Raw genomic sequence first — 12,842 nt, 5'->3', positions numbered from 1 at the left:
TGGATTGGGACGTGGAGTTGGAGCCTGCACCTGTGTCCTCTTGTCCTGTCCTGGTGAAAGGGGAGAAGATGGGAGCAGTGGCTGGTTCTATGCTCGACTCTTGGACTCTGAAAGGTCCTGAGGCCTTGAGACCACCTGGATCAAGAGGCCAGGGAAAGCTTTTGGGGGTAATATCTGGCAGCACAGGGCAGTGGAAAGAGCATGGGCCTTTAAGTCAGAAAAACTTGAGTTAGCATCTTGGCCATGTCCTTTATTAGCTGTGTGACTTTGGGTAAGTTACTTAAGCTCTCTGTGCCAGAATCTTCTCAGCCAAAACTTGAGGACAGTGATCACTGTCCCAACAGGCTTTGTGAGAATAAAACCAAAGTTTGCATTTTGTTTATTTATTTATTTAATGGAAGATCGATTTGATCCCTTCTACTTCTTTTCTTTCCAGACAGGAGACAAGACAGCTCTTTTAAAAAAATGTAGTGCATTAAAGAAACCATGGCAAAAAGAAAAGAAGAGCAGAACAGAAATATGAAGTGAAGGCAGGGTTAGTACACAGGCATGCACAACTTGGAATCTTGCACAATTATTAAAGTTGTTTAGTAAATTTGTTTCTGAGCTTTTAGTTGGGCAGAATAAAGCAGAAGACATCATTGAGAAGATTCATGTTGTCTATTAAAAAAATGGTTTCGGCTGGGTGCAGTGGCTCACGCCTGTAATCCCAGCACTTTGGGAGGCTGAGGTGGGTGGATCATCTGAGGTCAGGAGTTCAAGACCAGCCTGGCCAACATGGTGAAACCCCATCTCTACTAAATATACAAAAATTAGCTGGGCGTGGTGGTGCACGCCTGCAGTCCCAGCTACTTGGGAGGCCGAGGCAAGGAGAATCGCTTGCATCTGGGAGGTGGAGGTTGCAGTGAGCCGAGATTGTGCCACTACGCTCCAGCCTGGGTGACAGAAAGATACTCTGTCTCAAAAAATAAAATAAAATAAAATAAAATAAAATAAAATAAAATAAAATAAAGTAAAATAAATGGTTTCTCTGGAGAGCAACTTTCCTTGACACTGAGGTCGCTCGCAGTCATTTTTCCCAGGGGTCCTCTCTTCGGGGTCGTAGACTGGGAATTAGTGGAGAGCAGTTCCTTGCTGCACTGGACTGTGCTTCTTATACTGACTCCCAGTGCATTGGGAGGAGTGCAATGCATGTGCCTGTCTTGGGTCCCAGTACATGTGGGGTGCTCTCTCTAATGGGCTGCTTATGGTATTGGGGTGATTGTCTCCTTGTGGCAGAAGGGCTGGAATCTAATACAGCCTTTATCCCACAGCTTTCCTCTGTGGCTTGATTTCACCTTCTGCCAAGCCAACCTGCTCCTCTCTCTCTGCTAGTCTGAAGCTTCTGTCAGGGGTGCCTCTTGGTGGCTCTGAGATGGAGATGATGCAGACAGATTGGGCTGTTCTCAGGAAGCCCAAATCCTCCTCCTGGAACTCTGCATAGTTGGCTCAGTGACATTTCATCTCTCTGGGTTCTGTCCCAGGGAGAAAACATGTGGGCATTCTCTAATAACTTGAGCATAGCTCCCTCCTGCCTTCCTTTGTTTTTCCTTCCTGGGCAAATGAAAGGCAGAATGAATGAAAGTTTCTATTCTGATGGGAAAACTCACTCTGGCCTTGTAATGAGCTAGAATAATTGATTTGTCGATGAAAACCAAGTCTGTGGAATTGATGCTTAGTGTCAAAACAGTCCAGATCACTTTGGTACCAATTCATTGTCGCTGGAGGGAAGCTGTTAGCCAGGAGCCCAGTGAGAAAGGAGTAGGCTGAGTTGAAACATGAAAAGATTTGATTGTGCTAAAGCTCCCCAGCACAGAATTGCCCTGTTGGGATCTGATTTCAGCACTCCAGAACGAAGGTCCCGGCTAATATTTTCTTTCTTTCCTTTCTCATGAGGATAGAAATAACTTGGCAATTGCCCCATTGCAGCTACTGTTTGAACGTGGATATTAATTTAATCTGGAGTTCTGTTACTCTTTAAATATTTAGGGGTTTGGCTGAGGCCTTTGTGCTTTTACAATGCAATAGACAGTAAAAATGGAATTGGAATGTTTCTACTCATTTTAGAAAGGACAGGGATTCTTGGCCCCGTTTCCCGCACACCCTACCCCGCCCCATTTTCATTCCTTCATCTTCTGCCTGCAGTTCCTGATGAGAATGAAAAGTTATTTCGACATATATGGACAGAAGCCATGGGGTGGAGGAGAAAGAGAATATACTTTAGAATCAAACGGATCCACAAGGGAATGTTCAAATCCTGGCTCTTTCACCATGAGCTGTGCAAATTTGGGTGAGTGTTTAAGAACTCTGTCCCCTCTTCTATGGACACCTACTCCATAGAACTGATACAAATATTCAATGAGATATAATGTATGTTTAAAGCAACCACCAGAATACTGTTATTATTTTATGAAAATGCCATTGACTTAAAACCATATATCCTCAAAGCGTTCCTGCAAAATTCTGAAAGAGTAAATTTCTTATAGAATGAAGCTAGTTACTTCTTGGGTGACCTGGTGTCCTTTTAGTTTCATGAGTTTGTTGAAGGGGTTCGGCTCTGTGCTGTTGTTATCTAGAGAAAGGCACAGAAAAGAAGGGTGCTAGATAGAGCCCTTCTATGCTTCAAGTGCCACCATCTAATTCTCTTGTTTCCCCCTTCCAACAACTGCGGAGTATATTTTAATTTGAAAGATGTGGAAACAAACTCAAATATCTGGAGTCATTTGTCCCAGTCACACAGTGACTCAGAGATCACAGTGTGATTGCCTCCACAGTTCAAGTTCTTTCAGCTTGACTAGGATGCTGCTTACAGTTTCTGATGGTGATGGGAGATAAGGGGGGTCTTCTTCGTCACCACTAGAGACCCATACCTGAGACTCTCATTGTTTTGTTGTTGGCTTATTTTCCAGATATCTATCTATTGATCGATTATCTATCTATCTGTCTATCTATCTATCTATCATCTGTCTGTCCGTCTGTCTGTCTATCTATCTATCTATCTATCTATCTATCTATCTATCTATCTATCCATCTATCATCTGTCTATCAAGATAGGTTCTTGTTCTGTGGCCCAGGCTAGAGTGCAGTGGCCCCATCAAGGCTGTCTGCAGCCTCAACCTTCTGGACTCAAGAGATCTTCCTACTACTGGCTGGGCGCAGTGGCTCACACCTGTAATTCCAGCACTTTGGGAGGCCGAGGTGGGTGGGTCACCTGAAATCAAGAGTTCAAGACCAGCCTGGTCAACATGCTGAAACCTCATCTCTCCCAAGAAATACAAAAATTAGCCAGGCGTGGTGGCAGACCCCTATAATCCCAGCTACTTGAGAGGCTGAAGCAAGAGAATCGCTTGAATCCAAGAGGCAGAGGTTGCAGGAGCCGAGATTGTGCCATTGCACTCCAGCCTGGGCAACAGAGCAAAAACTCCATCTCAGAAAAAAAAAAAGAAAAAAGAAAAAAGAAAAGAGAGAGAGATCCTCCTACCTCAGCCACCCGAGTATTGGGGCCATAGGGCCATCACACTCAGTTTTTTGTTTTTTTTTTTGAGACAAAGGCTTGCTATGTTGCCCAGGCTGGTGTTGAACTCCCGGCCTCAAGCAATTCCCCCACCTTGGCCTCGCACAGTGCTGGAATTACAGGCTTGAACCACCTTGTCCATCCCCAGATATTTATTAAGTGTCTATTCTGTGCCGCATGTTGTGGGAAGTAAAAAGGAGCAAGATATAGTCCCTGGCCTCAAGGAACTAACAGTTTATTTCGAGAGACAGAGAGACACATAAGTAATTTTTTAAAAAGAGAAAGGAGGAAGAAAAGTTTTGGAAGGAGTGTTGGGTGCTTCTCTTTGTCCCTTATTTGTACAGGCACTGCTGAGCATGTGGATAGGAGTGTGCACAGAGTAGGTCTGCAATAAATGTCCTCTAAGTGAATACAGTCTTTCTCCCACATCATCAGCCCCCAAATGCCAGAAATCCCATATCTGGTTTCCTTAGATTTAAGACCTGGAGTCTTCAGTGCACAGTCAGCTTCAGATTGACAACCCAGGAGCCTTGCTGCATAATAAAAAGAAAGCCATAGCTATGCGAACCAGACGAAGTGGATTCAGCCCAGGTAATAATAAGAACAACAAGGGCTGGTAGCTACTGAGGCTGACTCAGAGCCAAGTTGTGTCTGCACGTTAATTTACTCTTCATGACTACTGATGTGGTGGATACTTGCTATGGACGGAATCTTTATGTCTCCTTCAAAAATTCATGTAGAAAATGAATCCCCAACGTTATGGTATAAGAAGATGGGGCCTTGGGCAGGTGATTAGGCAGTGATATTGGAGCCCTCATGAATGGTGTTAGTGCCCTTGTAAAAGAGACCCCAGAGAGTTCCCTTGTCCCTTCCACCATGTGTAGACACAGCAAGAAGATGGTTGTGTAGAAACCAGGAAGTGGGCCCAAATTAGATGCTGGATCTGTACATGTCCACTGTGTTTAAGCCACCCAGTTGATGGTATTCTGTTATAGCAGTATGCACAGTCCAAGATAGTAATCTTACCATCCCAAAGCCCAAGCTACAGATGGGGAAACAGACGTGATGAGGTTGCCAGGCTACATCTCCAGGTACACAAATAGGGTGGGGAAGAAGCCCCTTAGGCCAGGCCCAGGGAGAAACTGATGACATGCGGACACCTGGACACGAGGTGCCTGGGTTGGAGGGTGCCCTGAACAGCTTCAGGAAGGGAGGGTCGGAGCAGGCAGCTGTCCAGCATTCCTGAACTGGGCTGAGTACACGACTTCTCCATCAGCCACACCCATACCCCTTCCCATGTCATCTCCACCTTCTGGCAGACATGGAACAAGGGTCTCGGGGTCTGTGGCTCCTGAGACAAGACTGGCTTTGAGGAGTCCTCACTGGCTGAACCTGCTTTCTTGGGCCCAAGGAGCCCCCTGAGAATTTCTGGCAAGTTAATGGCCTCAGAGTGGGTACGGCTATTTTGCTGAGAAGAGATGTCTTCATCTTCACTTTCTCTATTTCCTCTTCTGGCAGTTCTTTCACTCACCCACCCCTCTTTTTTTCTTTTGACTCCCCCTCTTACTTTTCTATCTCCTTTTTCTTCTCTTCCTCCCTCACACACTTCCTCTTATGCATTCTCTTTTCCTTTTTCCTCCTTCTCATTTCCAAACAGTTGTCTTTTATACACACACATTCGTAGGTATACGTATAAGATGTAAGATTGTTGAAACAGATATTACATATGTGTATATGTATTATATACATATTTAAATATACAAACACATATTACAGATATGTATATGTGTGCATACACACATATATGCATATATATGTATATATACATATAATCAGTGTAATTATACATCCAGACATGTTTTTCTGCTAAGAATATCGAAAATCCAGAAGCCAGTCTGACCAGAGCCCCATTAGGAGTCTCAAGGGTAGGCAGAAGGATGGCAGAGAAAGCAAGGATTTTTAGTGTTAGAGACCACTTGGGCTAGAAGTTTCTGATACTAAGTTGCTGTATGATGCTGGGAAAATGACCGAATCTCTGTTTTCTCTTCACATGGAAAACAAAACCTACATACGACATAAAGTTGGAGTGATGCTCCAATTAGAGAAGAGTATTACAAAAAGTATGAATGTGTCATCCTTTTAATTATGTGTTGTTTCATTCTCTCCCTCATTTGAAACAACTGCAGAACAATTGTGTGTATGTGGGGAGGCGGCAGGGAGGAAAGAGGAAAGGAAAGGGAGGAAAGACTTCTTTTCACAAAAAAGTAGAGTAGTTTTTACATAATTCCTATTGGATTACTTATCCCCACAGTGTAAAGGAAGATTTCTTAATTTTCTTTTAACTGATGTCCAATGTCACGTTTGTCTAACTTTTAGTAATTTGTATAATTAAAATGAAACCTGTTTTTCTTTTTGCTAGGTATAACCTTATTTTGCAACACCCAGTATGCTTTTCTGTTTGTTTGTTTGTTTTTTGAGTCAGAGTTTCGCTCTTCACCCAGGATGGAGTGCAGTGGCACGATCTTGGCTCACTGCAACCTCCGCCTCCCTGGTTCAAGTGATTATTCTGCCTCAGCCCCCCGAGCAGCTGGGATTACCCACATGCACCAGTACGCCCAACTAATTTTTGTATTTTGTAGATGGGGTTTCACCATGTTGGCCAGGCTGGTCTTGAACTCCTGACCTCAGGTGATCTGCCCACCTCAGCCTCCCAAAGTGCTGGGATTATAAGCATGAGCCACTGTGCCCAGCCTACACCCAGAATACTTTATCAAACGTTCTTTTCTGGAAATGTGGATCTGCCCCAGTCTTGGGGGATAGAGTATTGATCTCAAATTGTTTTGTGAACTTGGCTTGGTTACTCACCTTTTCTGAGCCTCAGTTTCCCCTTCTGTGAGATGGGGGATGAGATGCCTCCTCAGCACCTAGCAGCCTGTTGTGAGGAATTGAAGTCCCTGCAGTTAAGGATGCTTCATTGCAGAGGGGTTTCCTGCCACAATACTCAGGTCAGACCCGCAGAGGCAAGGCAGGGGTCCCTCAGCAACAACAGTTTCTCTCTGGGGACTGTCTCCTGGACATTCAATGTGATGTTTTTTCTCCCTCTCAGGAATCTGGCCAAACTCCAGGGCCGCCTATCATGAGCAGCCTTGTTTGCTTACAATTTGCGGAGTTGCAAAGGGTAAAGGACTGGCTTTGACTATTCAGTCTTTCAGGTGAGTGTGGGGAGCTGCCTTAGATCGGAGGTGTGGACTTTTCCTTCCCTTTTAGGAACCAGGCATTCCCGTATGTGATTCAGTGGAAGCGTGTGTGCATGTGTGTGTGCGTGGTGGTGGCAGTGGGGCAGGGGGGAGTGTAACACTTTTTTGAGTGACTGCTTAGTGCCTCCACTGTCTTGCAAGATGTCCTCTTATTTAATACCTCTTATTTAATCATGCTGCTTCTGGCCAGGTGCAGCGGCTCACACCTGTAATCCCAGCACTTTGGGAGGCCCAGGCAGGCAGATCACATGAGGTCAGGAGTTTGAGACCAGCCTGGCCAACACGGTGAAACATCATCTCTACTAAAAATACAACAATTACCCGGGTATGGTGGCAGGCACCTGTAATCTCAGCTACTCGGGAGGCTGAGGCGAATCAAGGAGAATTGCTTGAACCCAAGAGGCAGAGGTTGCAGTGAGCTGAGATTGTGCCACTGCACTCCAGCCTGGGCGACAGAGAGAGACTCCATCTAAAAAAAAAAAAAAAAAAATTGTCTCTTGGAGGCCTGATTATCTCCATTTTACAGAGGAGGCCCCAGAGGCTCAGAGATGGTATATAATTGTTCCCAGTCATGTACCTAGGTCTGTAGCCTCAGAAGCCCAGGTGGGAATATAGGAGGGAGGGAGGAATGTTTCCAGGGGACCACATGGCAAGGGCCTAAGCTATTTCCTCTCCGCTATTTCCTCTGCCCATTTTCTTGAGCAGAATGAATTTGAGGAGGGGATGACAATAGCAGCTGACCCCTGATTGTGCCCAGCAAGTGTCTTGGAGCTTTGGATCCTGCTATAGAGGAAGCCAGCAGTTCAGAATGGGCTCTGCTCTGCCCGAGCTGTGGATGGCCATCCTTCCTGAGAACCACGGGTTTTGATAGATGAGCCCCTGCTTGTCTTCTTTGATGTTCACAGGCCTTGAGTCCTTGTCAGCATAATGGCCCATAAAGCCAGAAAATGCAAGAGAAGGGAGCAAAAAAGAGTAGACTTTATTATTATTATTTTTTTGGGGACAGAGTCTGTCTCTTGTTGCCCAGGCTGGAGTTCAGTGGCGTGATCTCGGCTCACTGCAACCTCTGCCTCCTTGGTTCAAGCGATTCTCCTGCCTCAGCCTCTCCAGTAGCTGGGATTACAGGCGCCCACCACCACACCTGGCTATTTTTTGTATTTTTAGTACAGACAGGTTTTCACCATGTTGGCCAGGCTGGTCTTGAACTCCTGACCTCAGGTGATCTGCCTGCCTGGGCCTCCCAAAGTGCTGGAATTACAGGTGTGAGCCACCACACCCGGCCAAGAGTGTAGACTTTAGAGTCCAACCAATCCATGCTCAAGTCTTATTCTGCCACCTTCCAACTATATGGCTTCAGACCAACCCTGGCTCATCTTTAAGCCTCAGTTTCCTCCTCTGTAAAATGGAGACGAATCTCATTTACTGTAGGAGTGAACCAAGATGAGGAATGAGGAAGTGCCCTGCATGGAGCCTGGCACATGGTAGGGATCCAGGAGATGCTGGATTGTTTTCTTCCTGGTAGTGAAGACGTGTAGTCGGGAAACCCTTGTCAAAGGACAGTCTCTCCCTTCCCTGACTCCAGCTGCTCAGACCCAGGAGATGCTGGACCGTTTTATTCCTGGGAGAGAAGATGTGTGGTCAGGAGACACCTTGTCAAAGGACAGTCTCTCCCTTCCCTGCCCCCAGCTGCTCAGAGTTAAAAGCAAAAGACACACACCTCACAAGCACTAAACATCACATGGAGAGAAAAAAACAAGTAAGAAAGGGAGAAGGCAAGACAGATGGATGGGTCTGGATCTGCAGAGGGTTGGTCATCACCAGAGTGATGCTCAGAGCTAGCCGCCTCCAGTGGCTGCTCCGCAACAGAACACACCTAGAAGCATAGAGGATGTTTCTCATCACTCCAAGCTCTGCACTGGGCCTGAAGGCGGCTGGGCTCTGGTTTTGATGAGGGGACACGAGGCCCTTGCCTTGCTGGCTGCAGAGGCAGGAAGAGCCCACTGGGGTGGGGCTCCCCATGAGGCTGTCTGGAATCAAGGAACACAGCCCACTGCGGATTCCAGAGCCAAAGAAACGAAACTTTCCAAGCTCACAACTGTGGAGAAGCACTTCTTCAGTCTGTTTTAAATCAAACTCCCCATGCTGACACTTGGGCTCCATTCAACCATTAAAAAGTTCCACTAGCAAATAAACACTTAGCCAAATATTGACTCTTACGTGTTTTCAACAGTAAATGCCAGCTATATTGCTCATCTCTGTATATCACCCTGGCGGCCCACCCCTGGTTGTCTTGAGCTGAGTGGCCTCTTTAAAGACAGGTGGAAACTCCTTCCTAACCTCCCACCATGGCAGCCAAGTGGGGTGGACTCAGACCCTGGTGGAAAAGAAAAAGTTCCCCCCCACCCTAAAGAGCAGACCAACTTAGGATCGTTCCGTGAGATTTGTACTTACATGTAGCACAGAACCCACAGCCCCCAGGCCCCAGAAATGTATTTCTGCTTTCCCCTCCTCTCGTGGGTCCTGCTCCTACCTTCCCCAGTGCTCAGTCACCAGCCCTATAATTGCCAGCACACCTTTGAGAGGTGGGTCAGGGTTTATAGCTGCTTCCCACCCCATCTTCTGGCCTCTGAGGACTTTAGGGGAAAGTTTAGAAACTGGGAAGGCAGAATGGAGATGAGAGTGAGAGGGCAAAGAAGGGCTTCAGCTTTCACAGGTTCAAAGGGTGTTTGGGACCTTAAGTTACACAAAACAGAACTGCAGACACACACACACACACACACACACACACACACACACACACACACACACACACACAACCATGCATCACGCCACACAGCAACCACAGAATTGGCTAGCATTCCTTGGTTGTAAGCAACAGATACTGATGGGTTAACTTAAATGAAAAAGAGAATTTATTGGAGGCATTAAAGGGAGCTCAAAAGAGAAGAGGTGGCAAACTTAGGTTTGGAAAAGACAAGGCCAGACAGGAGCTTCAGAGGGTGTCGGTAGCAGGAACTCCTCAGCAGCCTCATCCAGGTGCTGCCGCTGGAGAAAATGTTCTTAGTCTCAGACACTGCTCATGAATCAAGTTCTAGTAAGGGAATTTTCTGTTGACCTTGATCGGGTTCTGTCCTTGATCGGGTTCCCTCCCTGTCGACCATGGAGGTCAGGATGCCTTGATAAATAGTCCCTCAGGGCTATTTTACCTTTTTTTCTCAACTGTTTTTGTATTCTGACATGCAAAGGATACTACACTTATAAGACATGATGGGGTGAAAGGATAAGTTGTTCTTCCTTATATTAAGGCTACTTCTGGCCATGAGTGACTGCTGAACACTGCCTCCCCAACCAGGACAGAGAGGATCAGTGTCTCACGCACCTGTACCTTTTATGGAAATCACTGGGAGATTCAACTGTTTCCAAGAAGGGGAGGTAATCGCCAAAATATTATCAAGATGCCACCAAAGATGGCAAATGGAATGGTTCCTGAAGACTCGCTCCCCTCCCTAACATGCACTAAAGCCTCCAGCATCATCAGTAAAGCAATGGGAGTTTCTCTTCTGCCTCTACCTCTGCCTCGCACTCCTCCCCATCTCATTCCAGCCACAGTATATTGAATTTTCCCACCTAATTCGTTTCTCAGTACAGGGATAGCAAACAAACGCACTTTTATTTTGAGATAGAGTCTCACTCTGTCACCCAGGCTGGAGTGCAGTGGCACGATCTCGGCTCACTGCAGCCTCAGCCTCCCGGGTTCAAGTGATTCTTCTGCCTCAGCCTCCCAAGTAGCTGAGACTACAGGTGCACACCACCATGCCCGGCTAATTTTTGTATTCGTAGTAGAGATGGGGTTTTACCATGTTGGCTAGGCTATTCTTGAACTCCTGACCTCGTGATCTGCCTGCTTCGGCCTCCCAAAGTGCTGGGATTACAAGCGTGAGCCACCGTACCAGGCCTAACAAATGCATTTATATCTCTGCTCGCACATCACAATCTCTCCTAGAAAGAAAGAAAGAAAGAAAGAAAGAAAGGAGGGAGGGAGGGAGGGAAGGAAGGAGAAGGAAAGAAAGAAAGAAAGAAAGAAAGAAAAGAAAGAAAGAAAAAAAGTGCTCTGGGTTAGAGGGAGAATACCTGCTCTCCTCACACCAGTTATTTAAAAATAAATTTGTGGGCACTTGAGGGCCCAGGCTCCTTGGTCTTTCACTGGCCCCTAGACAAGTGCTCTGTACACAAGTCAGACTTCAAAATAGACCCCAAGCTTAGACAAAACTTATACTCCAGATACATCAAATGCTTACATAGCTCCCAACATGCTCTACTGTTTACAGGTCTCCTTGGAGGGCTTTCTTCAGTATTCACGATGTCTCTTGAAAGGGACTTTTGATGTACATTTATGGAATGAATGGAGAGAGTGGTAGAGTGGATTCCCCCCAAATAGTAATCAGGCCAAGGCATCAGATCATACAAAGATGTTCATGATATTCTTGTTTTTTTTTTTTTTTTTTCTGGAATCTCTTAGGAAAACTTGATCCAGTCGGCTATATTCTTGGACTGGCAAAACTGTAATGTTGAGTGCTTCTGCCAACTGATAACCTATGAGAAATCAAGACAGAGCTGCTCTGGGATGACTATGCACATTGAAGGAGGTGTGGAATTTCATTTACAAGACATTCTGATGAAGTCTCAGTAGGGAAGAAAACTAACTTCTGGAGAGAGCTTACCTGTGCTAGATAATGGTACTTGTATTATTTCACTGAATCTTTTCAGCAAAGCTTTGAGGTAGACATTATAGCTCCCTTTGTGCAGATGAAAATACCAAGGAGAGATGTAGACATATGCCTAAATTTATTTTTAAATAACTGGTGTGAGGAGAGCAGGTATTCTCCCTCTGACCCAGAGCTCTTTCTTTCTTTCTTTCTTTCTTTCTTTCTTTCTTTCTTTCTTTCTTTCTTTCTTTCCTTCTTTCTTTCCTTCCTTCCTTCCTTCCTTCCTTCCTTCCTTCCTTCCTTCCTTCCTTCCTTCCTTTCTTTCTTTCTTTCTTTCTTTCTTTCTTTCTTTCTTTCTTTCTTTCTTTCTTTCTTTCTTTCTTTCTTTCTTTCTTTGATGGAGTCTCACTCTGTTGCACAGGCTGGAGTGCAGTGGCATGATCTCTGCTCACTGCAACCTCTGCCTCCCAGGTTCAAGCAATTCTCCTGCCTCAGCCTCCTGAGTAGCTGGGATTACAGGTGCATGCCACCATGCCTGGCTATTTTTTTTTTTTTTGTATTTTTAGTAGATACGAGGTTTCAGCATGCTGGCCAGGCTGGTCTTGAACTCCTGACCTCGTGATCCTCCTGCCTCAGCCTCGCAAAGTGCTGGGATTACAGGCATGAGCCACCACGTCCGGCCCAGAGCACTTTCTACCCCACCTCTGCACCTCTTTGCCTGCTCTATCATTAATATCACTGGTTTTCTTTTGGGCTAGTTTTTCATTCTGACTTATACTGAAACTAACGGACATGCCACCTGATGTGGACAGAGGTAGCTTAGAGGATGTGGTCACATTTTGGGAATCCAGTATTGAGACTGAGATCCAGCATTAACTGTGGCTGAGATCCAGCATTAACTGTGGCTGAGATCTGTCTCGAACACATGCACACATATGTATTGTGTCTCGAACACATGCACACATATGTGTTCTGTCTCGAACAAATGCACACATGTACACCCACGTGCATTTAAGTAGAAACAATGGAGGGCTGATAATCCAATCAAACAGTTGATCTCTTCCAGTCGCTGGAAAGGCAGCAGAGAGGGCATGGAGACAGACACATCTGGATGAGAAACTCCAGCTCCGCCCACTTAACAGCTGTGTGATCTTGGATGTGCCAGTTACTCTCTTGCCTCAGTTCGTTCATCTGTGAAATGGAGCAAACATCACATCCCTGGTGGTTGTGAAGATTAACCATGATCATGTGTATGTGGCAGGTACTGTACTGTTACCTACCTGTTATCCCTTAAGTCACGGGTGAAGGTTTGAAAACACTTGTGAA

General features: G+C 45.8%; 1 long non-coding RNA gene across 1 annotated transcript; it reads left to right on the top strand.

Moving 5' to 3' along the window:
* Positions 1–2,186: 2,186 nt before the first annotated feature.
* On the top strand, positions 2,187–12,788 carry LOC115838226. Its single transcript, XR_004033248.1, has 4 exons — positions 2,187–2,329; positions 6,660–6,765; positions 11,330–11,456; positions 12,583–12,788. It is a non-coding gene; the product is annotated as an uncharacterized LOC115838226 (long non-coding RNA).
* Positions 12,789–12,842: the final 54 nt, after the last annotated feature.

Source organism: Nomascus leucogenys, chromosome 14 (genome assembly GCF_006542625.1).
Source record: "Nomascus leucogenys isolate Asia chromosome 14, Asia_NLE_v1, whole genome shotgun sequence".
Lineage (NCBI taxonomy): Eukaryota > Metazoa > Chordata > Mammalia > Primates > Hylobatidae > Nomascus > Nomascus leucogenys.
The sequence above is the reverse complement of the archived record's forward strand: the minus strand, read 5'-3'. Positions and strand labels throughout refer to the sequence as shown.